This window comes from Oncorhynchus nerka, linkage group LG17, assembly GCF_034236695.1.
Source record: "Oncorhynchus nerka isolate Pitt River linkage group LG17, Oner_Uvic_2.0, whole genome shotgun sequence".
Taxonomy (NCBI): Eukaryota; Metazoa; Chordata; class Actinopteri; order Salmoniformes; family Salmonidae; genus Oncorhynchus; species Oncorhynchus nerka.
The window spans coordinates 3,770,764-3,785,087 of NC_088412.1; positions in this window are offsets into that span (position 1 = coordinate 3,770,764).

The window sequence follows — 14,324 nt, forward strand, 5'->3', positions numbered from 1 at the left end:
TCCCCCAGCCTGTCACCCAGCTTGTCAACCAGCCTGTCACCTGTCACCCATCCTGTCACCTATCACCCAGCCTGTCACCCACCCTGTCACCTGTCACCCAGCCTGTCCCCCAGCCTGTCCCCCAGCCTATCCCCCAGCCTGTCCCCCAGCCTGTCCCCCAGCCTGTCCCCCAGCCTGTCACCCAGCCTGTCACCCAGCCTGTCGCCCACCCTGTCACCCAGCCTGTCGCCCACCCTGTCACCCAGCCTGTCACCCAGCCTGTCACCCAGCCTGCCACCCAGCCTGTCGCCCACCCTGTCACCCAGCCTGTCGCCTGTCACCCACCCTGTCCCCAGCCTGTCGCCCACCCTGTCACCCACCCTGTCACCCAGCCTGTCACCTGTCACCCACCCTGTCACCCAGCCTGTCACCCAGCCCACCCTGTCACCCACCCTGTCACCCAGCCTGTCGCCTGTCACCCAGCCTGTCCTCCAGCCTGTCACCTGTCACCCAGTCTGTCACCCAGCCTGTCGCCTGTCACCCAGCCTGTCCTCCAGCCTGTCGCCTGTCACCCAGCCTGTCACCCAGCCTGTCCTCCAGCCTGTCGCCTGTCACCCAGCCTGTCACCTGTCACCCAGCCTGTCACCTGTCACCCAGCCTGTCACCTGTCACCCACCTTGTCACCCAGCCTGTCACCTGTCACCCAGCCTGTCACCTGTCACCCACCCTGTCACCCAGCCTGTCACCCAACCTGTCACCCAGCCTGTCACCCAACCTGTCACCCAGCCTGTCACCCAACCTGTCACCCACCCTGTCACCCAGCCTGTCACCCAACCTGTCACCCAGCCTGTCACCCAACCTGTCATCCACCCTGTCACCCACCCTGTCACCCAGCCTGTCACCTGTCACCCAGCCTGTCACCCAGCCTGTCGCCCACCCTGTCACCCAGCCTGTCACCCAGCCTGTCGCCCACCCTGTCCTCCAGCCTGTCACCTGTCACCCAGCCTGTCACCTGTCACCCACCCTGTCACCCAGCCTGTCACCCAGCCTGTCACCCAACCTGTCACCCACCCTGTCACCCAGCCTGTCACCCAGCCTGTCACCCAACCTGTCACCCAGCCTGTCACCCAACCTGTCACCCAGCCTGTCACCCAACCTGTCACCCACCCTGTCACCCAGCCTGTCACCCAACCTGTCACCCAGCCTGTCACCCAACCTGTCGCCCACCCTGTCACCCACCCTGTCACCCAGCCTGTCACCCAACCTGTCGCCCACCCTGTCACCCACCCTGTCGCCCACCCTGTCACCCAGCCTGTCACCCAGCCTGTCGCCCACCCTGTCCTCCAGCCTGTCACCTGTCACCCAGCCTGTCACCTGTCACCCAGCCTGTCACCTGTCACCCAGCCTGTCACCCAGCATGTCACATGTCCTCCAGCCTGTCACACAGCATGTCACACAGCCTGTCACGCAACATGTCTCCTGTCATCTACCCTGTCACCCAGCCTGTCACCCACTCTGTTACCTGTCACCCAGCCTGTCACCCACTCTGTTACCTGTCACCCAGCCTATCACCTGTCACCCACTCTGTTACCTGTCACCCAGCCTGTCACCCAGCCTGTCACCCAGCATGTCACCTGTCCTCCAGCCTGTCACCCAGCATGTCACCCAGCCTGTCACCTGTCACCCACTCTGTTACCTGTCACCCAGCCTGTCACCCAGCCTGTCACCCAGCATGTCACCTGTCCTCCAGCCTGTCACCCAGCCTGTCACCCAGCCTGTCACCCAGCCTGTCACCCAGCCTGTCACCCAGCATGTCACCTGTCCTCCAGCCTGTCACCCAGCATGTCACCCAGCCTGTTACCCAGCCTGTCACCCAGTATGTCACCTGTCCTCCAGCCTGTCACCTGTCACCCAGCCTGTCGCCCACCCTGTCACCCAGCCTGTCACCCAGCCTGTCACCCAGCCTGCCACCCAGCCTGTCGCCCACCCTGTCACCCAGCCTGTCGCCTGTCACCCACCCTGTCCCCAGCCTGTCGCCCACCCTGTCACCCACCCTGTCACCCAGCCTGTCACCTGTCACCCACCCTGTCACCCAGCCTGTCGCCCACCCTGTCACCCACCCTGTCACCCAGCCTGTCACCCAGCCTGTCACCCAGCCTGTCCTCCAGCCTGTCACCTGTCACCCAGTCTGTCACCCAGCCTGTCGCCTGTCACCCAGCCTGTCCTCCAGCCTGTCGCCTGTCACCCAGCCTGTCACCCAGCCTGTCCTCCAGCCTGTCGCCTGTCACCCAGCCTGTCACCTGTCACCCAGCCTGTCACCTGTCACCCAGCCTGTCACCTGTCACCCACCTTGTCACCCAGCCTGTCACCTGTCACCCAGCCTGTCACCTGTCACCCACCCTGTCACCCAGCCTGTCACCCAACCTGTCACCCAGCCTGTCACCCAACCTGTCACCCACCCTGTCACCCAGCCTGTCACCCAGCCTGTCACCCAGCCTGTCACCCAACCTGTCACCCAGCCTGTCACCCAACCTGTCATCCCACCCTGTCACCCAGCCTGTCACCCAGCCTGTCACCTGTCACCCAGCCTGTCACCCAGCCTGTCGCCCACCCTGTCACCCAGCCTGTCACCCAGCCTGTCACCTGTCCCCACCTGTCTGTCACTCCAGCCTGTCACCCAGCCTGTCACCCAGCCTGTCACCTGTCACCCACTCTGTTACTGTCACCCAGCCTGTCACCCAACCTGTCACCCAGCCTGTCACCCAACCTGTCACCCACCCTGTCACCCAGCCTGTCACCCAGCCTGTCACCCAACCTGTCACCCAGCCTGTCACCCAACCTGTCACCCAGCCTGTCACCCAACCTGTCACCCACCCTGTCACCCAGCCTGTCACCCAACCTGTCACCCAGCCTGTCACCCAACCTGTCGCCCACCCTGTCACCCACCCTGTCACCCAGCCTGTCACCTGTCACCCAGCCTGTCACCCAGCCTGTCGCCCACCCTGTCACCCAGCCTGTCACCCAGCCTGTCGCCCACCCTGTCCTCCAGCCTGTCACCTGTCACCCAGCCTGTCACCTGTCACCCAGCCTGTCACCTGTCACCCAGCCTGTCACCCAGCATGTCACATGTCCTCCAGCCTGTCACACAGCATGTCACACAGCCTGTCACGCAACATGTCTCCTGTCATCTACCCTGTCACCCAGCCTGTCACCCACTCTGTTACCTGTCACCCAGCCTGTCACCTGTCACCCACCTTGTCACCCAGCCTGTCACCTGTCACCCAGCCTGTCACCTGTCACCCACTCTGTTACCTGTCACCCAGCCTGTCACCCAGCCTGTCACCCAGCATGTCACCTGTCCTCCAGCCTGTCACACAGCATGTCACCCAGCCTGTCACCTGTCACCCACTCTGTTACCTGTCACCCAGCCTGTCACCCAGCCTGTCACCCAGCATGTCACCTGTCCTCCAGCCTGTCACCCAGCCTGTCACCCAGCCTGTCACCCAGCCTGTCACCCAGCATGTCACCTGTCCTCCAGCCTGTCACCCAGCATGTCACCCAGCCTGTTACCCAGCCTGTCACCCAGTATGTCACCTGTCCTCCAGCCTGTCACCTGTCACCCAGCCTGTCACCTGTCACCCAGCCTGTCACCCAGCATGTCACATGTCCTCCAGCCTGTCACACAGCATGTCACACAGCCTGTCACGCAACATGTCTCCTGTCATCTACCCTGTCACCAAACCTGTCACCTGTCACCCAGCATGTCACCTGTCACCCAGCCTGTCACCCACCTGTTACCTGTCACCCAGCCTATCACCTGTCACCCACCCTGTCACCCACTCTGTCACCTGTCACCCAGCCTGTCACCCAGCCTGTCACCCAGCATGTCACCCAGCCTGTCACTCCAGCCTGTCACACAGCATGTCACCCAGCCTGTCACCTGTCACCCACTCTGTTACCTGTCACCCAGCCTGTCACCCAGCCTGTCACCCAGCATGTCAGCTGTCCTCCAGCCTGTCACCCAGCCTGTCACCCAGCCTGTCACCCAGCCTGTCACCCAGCATGTCACCTGTCCTCCAGCCTGTCACCTGTCCAGCATGTCACCCAGCCTGTTACCCAGCCTGTCACCCAGTATGTCACCTGTCCTCCAGCCTGTCACCCAGCCTGTCACGCAACATGTCTCCTGTCATCTACCCTGTCACCCACTCTGTCACCCAGTGTCAGCCTGTCAGCCTGTCACCCACCCAGTCACCCAGCCTGTCACCCTGTCACCCAGCCTGTCCTCCAGCCTGTCCCCAGCCTGTCACCCAGCCTGTCACCCAGCATGTCCCCAGCCTGTGTCACCCACCCTGTCACCCAGCCTGTGACCTGTCCCACAGCCTGTTCCCAGCCTGTCACCCACTCCTGTCATCACCAGCTATCAGCCTGTCACCCACTGTCCTCCAGCCTGTCCCCCAGCCTGTCCCCCAGCCTGTGTCACCTGTCCCCAGCCTGTCACACAGCATGTCACCCAGCCTGTCACCTGTCAGCCTGTCCCCAGCCTGTCACCCAGCCTGTCACCCAGCCTGTCACCCAGCCTGTCACCCAGCCTGTCACCCAGCATGTCACCTGTCCTCCAGCCTGTCACCCAGCATGTCACCCAGCCTGTTACCCAGCCTGTCACCCAGTATGTCACCTGTCCTCCAGCCTGTCACCCAGCCTGTCACGCAACATGTCTCCTGTCATCTACCCTGTCGCCCAGCCTGTCACGTGTCACCCACCCAGTCACCCAGCCTGTCACCTGTCACCCAGCCTGTCCTCCAGCCTGTCCCCCAGCCTGTCACCCAGCCTGTCGCCCACCCTGTCACCCACCCTGTCACCCAGCCTGTCACCTGTCCCACAGCCTGTTCCCCAGCCTGTCACCCACCATATCACACAGCCTGTCCTCCAGCCTGTCCCCCAGCCTGTCCCCCAGCCTGTCCTCCAGCCTGTCACACAGCATGTCACCCAGCCTGTCACCCAGCCTGTCACCCAGCCTGTCACCCAGCATGTCACCTGTCCTCCAGCCTGTCACCCAGCATGTCACCCAGCCTGTTACCCAGCCTGTCACCCAGTAAGTCACCTGTCCTCCAGCCTGTCACCCAGCCTGTCACGCAACATGTCTCCTGTCATCTACCCTGTCGCCCAGCCTGTCACCTGTCACCCACCCAGTCACCCAGCCTGTCACCTGTCACCCAGCCTGTCCTCCAGCCTGTCCCCCAGCCTGTCACCCAGCCTGTCGCCCACCCTGTCACCCACCCTGTCACCCAGCCTGTCACCTGTCCCACAGCCTGTTCCCCAGCCTGTCACCCACCATATCACACAGCCTGTCCCCCAGCCTGTCCCCCAGCCTGTCCCCCAGCCTGTCCTCCAGCCTGTCACACAGCATGTCACCCAGCCTGTCACCCAGCCTGTCCCCCAGCCGGTTCCCCAGCCTGTCACCTAGCCTGTCGCCCCGCCTGTCACCCACCCTGTCACCTGTCACCCAGCCTGTCACCCACCCTGTCACCTACAAATTCACCGTAGGGATGGTGCCAGGGTTCCTCCAGACATGACGCTTGGCATTCAGGCCAAAGAGTTCAATCTTGGTTTCATCAGACCAGAGAATCTTGTTTTTTTATGGTCCGAGAGTCTTCAGGTGCCTTTTGGTAAACTACAAGCGGGCTGTCATGTGCCTTTCACTGAGGAGTTGCTTCCGTCTGGCCACTCTACCATAAAGGCCTGATTGGTGGAGTGCTGCAGAGATGGTTGTCCTTCTGGAAGGTTCTCCCATCTTCACAGAGGAACTCTGTCAGAGTGACTAATGGGTTCTTGGTCACCTTCCTGACCAAGGCCCTTCTCCCACAATTGCTCAGTTTGGCCAGGCGGCCAGCTCTAGGAAGAGTCTTGGTGGTTCCAAACATCTTCCATTTAAGAATGATGGAGGCCGCTGTGTTCCTGGGGACCTTCAATGCTGCAAAATGTTTTGTTACCCTTCCCCAGATCTGTGCCTTGACACAATCTTGTCTCAGAGATCTACAGACAATTCCTTCAACCTCATGGCTTGGTTTTTGCTCTGACATGCACTGTCAACTGTGGGACCTCATATACAGTGGGGCAAAAAAGTATTTAGTCAGCCACCAATTGTGCAAGTTCTCCCACTTAAAAATATGAGAGGGGCCTGTAATTTTCATCATAGGTACACTTCAACTATGAGAGACAAAATGAGAAAACAAAATCCAGAAAATCACATTGTAGTATTTAAACTAAGGGTTGAAATTCTTTCCAAAGTCACTGTAGGTTAGATAATTTGTTTAAAAAACAATACTGACATTAAATAACCCTAACCCTAATCCTAACCCTAACCCTAACCCTAATCCAATACTGACATTAAATGCCCTCAGCAAGTGAGAGATCCAACAAAGTTGAAAGAAAATCTGTAGTTAAATTGTTATGCCAAAATCACTTGACCAGAGAAACATTTCAGAGAGAGAGACCTTTCTAATCCTAATCCTAACCCTAATCCTAACCCTAACCCTAATACTAATACTAATCCTAACCCTAATCCTAATCCTAATCCTAACCCTAATACTAATCCTAACCCTAACCCTAATCCTAACCCTAACCCTAATCCTAACCCTAATCCTAATCCTAACCCTAATCTAACCCTAACCTAACCCTAACACTAATACTAATACTAATCCTAACCCTAACCCTAATCCTAATCCTAACCCTAATCCTAACCCTAATCCTAACCCTAACCCTAATACTAATCCTAATCCTAACCCTAACCCTAATCCTAATCCTAACCCTAACCCTAATCCTAATCCTAACCCTAATCCTAATCCTAACCCTAATCCTAATCCTTTCCACATTTGCTTCCAGACAGAAAACAGAATATGGCGTAGCCTGTAGTAAGTGTTAGGGTTGGTCCATGTCAACCTTTGTCCTATTGTGATTAAGGGTTGGGCCATGTCAACCTTTGTCCTATCGTGATTAAGGGTTGGGCCATGTCCATCTTTGTCCTATCGTGATTAAGGGTTGGGCCATGTCCATCTTTGTCCTATCGTGATTAAGGGTTGGGCCATGTCAACCTTTGTCCTATCGTGATTAAGAGTTGGGCCATGTCAACCTTTGTCCTATCGTGATTAAGAGTTGGGCCATGTCCATCTTTGTCCTATCTTGATTAAGGGTTGGGCCATGTCAACCTTTGTCCTATCGTGATTAAGAGTTGGGCCATGTCCATTTTTGTCCTATCATGATTAAGAGTTGGGCCATGTCCATCTTTGTCCTATCGTGATTAAGGGTTGGGCCATGTCAACCTTTGTCCTATCGTGATTAAGAGTTGGGCCATGTCCATCTTTGTCCTATTGTGATTAAGGGTTGGGCCATGTCCATCTTTGTCCTATCGTGATTAAGAGTTGGGCCATGTCCATCTTTGTCCTATCGTGATTAAGAGTTGGGCCATGTCCATCTTTGTCCTTTTGTACACATTAAACATTGAGAGGAGCTCGCATGCTATTGGAGGGATGAGAGGAGCTCGCATGCTATTGGAGGGATGAGAGGAGCATGCACTTCCGGGTTGGAGCGAGCGGTCGCATCTGCACTCGGTCCGCAGGTAGTATTACATTTCATTACATTTCATTATAGTACAACGGTTTGATTTGTCTAATCTTAGCAATTTCTTCTTAGCTAGCTACACAGCCGTCTTTGTATCATAGATAATTGCGTAATTATCGTATTTCGTCGTCCAAACGCAGTCTACACTGCCCTGCTGCTAGCCAGCTAGCTAACGTCCACCGTTAGCTAGTCCACCGTCTACCGATTAGCAGCACAACTATTACACTCAACTGAACGACTTGATTAGTGTAGTGTTAGCTAGCTACATAGTTGTCTTTGCTGTCTTCGTACCCAAGATAATTGTGTAGTTTAGAGTGTGTAGTTTTATGTCGTCCTTAACATAGGAGACTCTGCTAGCTAGCCAACAGCTAGCCAACGTCTACCGAACAGAACTTCTGCACTCAACAATCCGGTCGCATTTCGCTTCGCTCCACAGGTAGTATCACATTTTTCATTTCATTTCATTACAGTACAACGGCTTGATTTGTTTGATCGTAGCTAGCTACATAGCTAGCTACATAGCCGTCTTTGTATCAAAGATAATTGTGTAGTCTAGAGCGATTTCCTAGGTTAGCTAGCCAGCTATTGTCGTTCTTTTAACGCAACGTAACGTAATCAACACTGCTAGCTAGCCAGCTAGCCCCGAATAGCAGCACAGTAGAAACTATTACACTCAACGGAACGACTTGATTAGTGTAGTGTCAACAACGCAGCCAATGCCAACTAGCCTACTTAGTCAACAACGCAGCCTCTGCCAGCTAGCCTACTTCAGCAGTACTGTATCATTTTAATCATTTTAGTCAATAAGATTCTTGCTACGTAAGCTTAACTCTCTGAACACTCGTGACGTGTAGTCCACTTGTCATTCCAATCTCCTTTGCATTAGCGTAGCCTCTTGTGTAGCCTGTCAACTATGTGTCTGTCTATCCCTGTTCTCTCCTCTCTGCACAGACCATACAACGCTCCACACCGCGTGGCCGCGGCCACCTAATCTGGTGGTCCCAGCGCACGACCCACGTGGAGTTCCAGGTCTCCGGTAGCCTCTGGAACTGCCGATCTGCGGCCAACAAGGCAGAGTTCATCTCCGCCTATGTCTCCCTCCAGTCCCTCGACTTCTTGGCACTGACGGAAACATGGATCACCACAGACAACACTGCTACTCCTACTGCTCTCTCTTCGTCTGCCCACGTGTTCTCGCACACCCCGAGAGCTTCTGGTCAGCGGGGTGGTGGCACCGGGATCCTCATCTCTCCCAAGTGGTCATTCTCTCTTTCTCCCCTTACCCATCTGTCTATCGCCTCCTTTGAATTCCATGCTGTCACAGTTACCAGCCCTTTCAAGCTTAACATCCTTATCATTTATCGCCCTCCAGGTTCCCTCGGAGAGTTCATCAATGAGCTTGATGCCTTGATAAGCTCCTTTCCTGAGGACGGCTCACCTCTCACAGTTCTGGGCGACTTTAACCTCCCCACGCCTACCTTTGACTCATTCCTCTCTGCCTCCTTCTTTCCACTCCTCTCCTCTTTTGACCTCACCCTCTCACCTTCCCCCTACTCACAAGGCAGGAAATACGCTCGACCTCATCTTTACTAGATGCTGTTCTTCCACTAACCTCGTTGCAACTCCTCCAAGTCTCCGACCACTACCTTGTATCCTTTTCCCTCTCGCTCTCATCCAACACTTCCCACACTGCCCCTACTCGGATGGTATCGCGCCGTCCCAACCTTCGCTCTCTCTCCCCCGCTACTCTCTCCTCTTCCATCCTATCATCTCTTCCCTCTGCTCAAACCTTCTCCAACCTATCTCCTGATTCTGCCTCCTCAACCCTCCTCTCCTCCCTTTCTGCATCCTTTGACTCTCTATGTCCCCTATCCTCCAGGCCGGCTCGGTCCTCCCCTCCCGCTCCGTGGCTCGACGACTCATTGCGAGCTCACAGAACAGGGCTCCGGGCAGCCGAGCGGAAATGGAGGAAAATCCGCCTCCCTGCGGACCTGACATCCTTTCACTCCCTCCTCTCTACATTTTCCTCTTCTCTCTCTGCTGCTAAAGCCACTTTCTACCACTCTAAATTCCAAGCATCTGCCTCTAACCCTAGGAAGCTCTTTGCAACCTTCTCCTCCCTCCTGAATCCTCCTCCCCCCTCCTCCCTCTCTGCAGATGACTTCGTCAACCATTTTGAAAAGAAGGTCGACGACATCCGATCCTCGTTTGCTAAGTCAAACGACACCGCTGGTTCTGCTCACACTGCCCTACCCTGTGCTCTGACCTCTTTCTCCCTCTCTCTCCAGATGAAATCTCGCATCTTGTGACGGCCGGCCGCCCTACAACCTGCCCGCTTGACCCTATCCCTCCTCTCTTCTCCAGACCATTTCCGGAGACCTCCTCCCTTACCTCACCTCGCTCATCAACTCATCCCTGACCGCTGGCTACGTCCCTTCCGTCTTCAAGAGAGCGAGAGTTGCACCCCTTCTGAAAAAAACCTACACTCGATCCCTCCGATGTCAACAACTACAGACCAGTATCCCTTCTTTCTTTTCTCTCCAAAACTCTTGAACGTGCCGTCCTTGGCCAGCTCTCCCGCTATCTCTCTCAGAATGACCTTCTTGATCCAAATCAGTCAGGTTTCAAGACTAGTCATTCAACTGAGACTGCTCTTCTCTGTATCACGGAGGCGCTCCGCACTGCTAAAGCTAACTCTCTCTCCTCTGCTCTCATCCTTCTAGACCTATCGGCTGCCTTCGATACTGTGAACCATCAGATCCTCCTCTCCACCCTCTCCGAGTTGGGCATCTCCGGCGCGCCCACGCTTGGATTGCGTCCTACCTGACAGGTCGCTCCTACCAGGTGGCGTGGCGAGAATCCGTCTCCACACCACGTGCTCTCACCACTGGTGTCCCCCAGGGCTCTGTTCTAGGCCCTCTCCTATTCTCGCTATACACCAAGTCACTTGGCTCTGTCATAACCTCACATGGTCTCTCCTATCATTGCTATGCAGACGACACACAATTAATCTTCTCCTTTCCCCCTTCTGATGACCAGGTGGCGAATCGCATCTCTGCATGTCTGGCAGACATATCCGTGTGGATGACGGATCACCACCTCAAGCTGAACCTCGGCAAGACGGAGCTGCTCTTCCTCCCGGGAAGGACTGCCCGTTCCATGATCTCGCCATCACGGTTGACAACTCCATTGTGTCCTCCTCCCAGAGCGCTAAGAACCTTGGCGTGATCCTGGACAACACCCTGTCGTTCTCAACTAACATCAAGGCGGTGGCCCGTTCCTGTAGATTCATGCTCTACAACATCCGCAGAGTACGACCCTGCCTCACACAGGAAGCGGCGCAGGTCCTAATCCAGGCACTTGTCATCTCCCGTCTGGATTACTGCAACTCGCTGTTGGCTGGGCTCCCTGCCTGTGCCATTAAACCCCTACAACTCATCCAGAACGCCGCAGCCCGTCTGGTGTTCAACCTTCCCAAGTTCTCTCACGTCACCCCGCTCCTCCGCTCCCTCCACTGGCTTCCAGTTGAAGCTCGCATCCGCTACAAGACCATGGTGCTTGCCTACGGAGCTGTGAGGGGAACGGCACCTCAGTACCTCCAGGCTCTGATCAGGCCCTACACCCAAACAAGGGCACTGCGTTCATCCACCTCTGGCCTGCTCGCCTCCCTACCACTGAGGAAGTACAGTTCCCGCTCAGCCCAGTCAAAACTGTTCGCTGCTCTGGCCCCCCAATGGTGGAACAAACTCCCTCACGACGCCAGGACAGCGGAGTCAATCACCACCTTCCGGAGACACCTGAAACCCCACCTCTTTAAGGAATACCTAGGATAGGATAAAGTAATCCCTCTCACCCCCCCTCCCCCTGAAAAGATTTAGATGCACTACTGTTCCACTGGAGGTCATAAGGTGAATGCACCAATTTGTAAGTCGCTCTGGATAAGAGCGTCTGCTAAATGACTTAAATGTAATGTAAATGCATGCTATTGGAGGGATGAGAGGAGCTGGCATGGGATGTAAATCGTAGTCACTTGGTGGGGGGGTTGGACACCACAACACACAGTAGAAGATTAGATTTTCCATCTTGATATGGTTTTTTATATACATTTTTTTTATTATACATTTGCTCAATTTCACTTCTTGTTGGATGTAATATTTGTCATTGAAAATCAAGCTGTGATAGAGAACGGCCTATAGTGTCACGGATCCCCACAGTACTGCTGCTCATTCTGTTCACCAGTTCCAGAGGTCGACGTCACCGGCCTTCTAGGCTGCACTGAACTGTGTCATTACGCACACCTGGTTCCACACCTGGTTCCACACCTGCTTCCACACCTGGTTCCACACCTGGTTCAACACCTGGTTCCACATCTGGTTTCACATCTGGTTCAACACCTGGTTCCACATCTAATTCCACACCTGGTTCCACACCTGGTTCCACACCTGGTTCCACATCTGGTTCATCTGGTTCCACATCTGGTTCAACACCTGGTTCCACATCTAATTCCACATCTGGTTCAACATCCCATCCACACCTGGTTCCACACCTGGTTCCACACCTGGTTCCACATCTAATTCCACACCTGGTTCCACACTTGGTTCCACATCTGGTTCCACATCTAATTCCACATCTGGTTCCACATCTCATCCACACCTGGTTCCACATCTAATTCCACACCTGGTTCCACACCTGGTTCCACACCTGGTTCCACATCTGGTTCCACACCTGTTTCCTCACCTGGTTACACACCTGGTTCCAAATCTGGTTCCAGCTCCTCACTGATTGGGTTTGTATAAATGTGACCTTTGTTTCCCCAGGTTTGTGTTCCCATGTCCATTGGTGGTGTGAGGACCGACAGTTGAAGTCGGAAGTTTAGGTACACCTTTCGCCAAATACATTTCAATACATTCCTGACATTTAAACCGAGTAAAACAATTCCGTCTTGGGTCAGTTAGGATCATCACTTTGTTTTAAGAATGTGAAATGTCAGAATAGTAGTAGAGAGAAGGATTTATTGCAGATTTTATTCCCGCGTCTGTTTCCAAATCCTTTATACCAACCGTGATATATAGACTGACTTTTTACAATTGTTACCATTTGAAAGCTGCAACTTTAGGACATTATTTAAAAACATAATTAGAATAATCTAATTGGGAAATACTCTCTCTGTTTTAATTAGTAGCGCTTGGCCGTTTGGCTCGTAACGGGCAAGGAGAAGGGATTCTTTACGTCTTTAAGTCAAAAGTTTTCGTTCAACTGTAAGGTTGGTTCAAAATACTCGTTTCGAATTTTTATATATCTTTCTATTGTTCATTCTACATCGGTCATTATTACCTTAGGCCTATCACTCCAAACTCTTAGTCCGATAAACTAGTTGCTTGATCATAGGAACGCCAGATAAAAACTGAAGTCATATTCATACGGATAAAAAAAAAAAATGTGTCTTTTAAAATAATTTGACACTGGAGAGTCCGCTATAAAATATAAAATAGGCTTCAGCTACATGGCCCACATCATCAGACAATGAGAGAGAAATATTGATATTTTATATATATATATATACAATCTTAGCTCTGTCTACATGTTTTCTTGCATTCTGTAAACTATAGCTAAGATATTATTAAGTAAGTTATGCAGGCGATAGCAAAGGAACAGGTCACTTAGCAGGACCCTGCTGTGTGTTGCCAGTCAGCTCTTTACTGTGTGTTGCCAGGTCAGCTCTTTACTGTGTGTTGCCAGGTCAGCTCTTTACTGTGTGTTGCCAGTCAGCTCTTTACTGTGTGTTGCCAGTCAGCTCTTTACGGTGTGTTGCTAGTCAGCTCTTTACTGTGTGTTGCCAGTCAGCTCTTTACTGTGTGTTGCTAGGTCAGCTCTTTACTGTGTGTTGTCAGGTCAGCTCTTTACTGTGTGTTGCCAGGTCAGCTCTTTACTGTGTGTTGCCAGGTCAGCTCTTTACTGTGTGTTGCCAGTCAGCTCTCTACTGTGTGTTGCCAGGTCAGCTCTTTACTGTGTGTTGCCAGTCAGCTCTTTACTGTGTGTTGCCCAGTCAGCTCTTTACTGTGTGTTGCCAGGACAGCTCTTACTGTGTGTTGCCAGGTCAGCTCTTTACTATGTGTTGCCAGGTCAGCTCTTTACTGTGTGTTGCCCAGTCAGCTCTTTACTGTGTGTTGTCAGGTCAGCTCTTTACTGTGTGTTGCCAGGTCAGCTCTTTACTGTGTGTTGCCTGGTCAGCTCTTTACTGTGTGTTGCCTGGTAAGATCTTTACTGTGTGTTGCTAGGTCAGCTCTTTACTGTGTGTTGCCAAGTCAGCTCTTTACTGTGTGTTGCCCAGTCAGCTCTTTACTGTGTGTTGTCAGGTCAGCTCTTTACTGTGTGTTGCTAGGTCAGCTCTTTACTGTGTGTTGCCAGGTCAGCTCTTTACTGTGTGTTGCCCAGTCAGCTCTTTACTGTGTGTTGCCAGGTCAGCTCTTTACTGTGTGTTGCCAGGTCAGCTCTTTACTGTGTGTTGCCAGGTCAGCTCTTTACTGTGTGTTGCCAGGTCAGCTCTTTACTGTGTGTTGCCAGGTCAGCTCTTTACTGTGTGTTGATAGGTCAGCTCTTTACTGTGTGTTGCTAGGTCATGTCTTTACTGTGTGTTGCCAGGACAGCTCTTTACTGTGTGTTGCCCAGTCAGCTCTTTACTGTGTGTTGCCAGGTCAGCTCTTTACTGTGTGTTGCCAGGCCAGCTC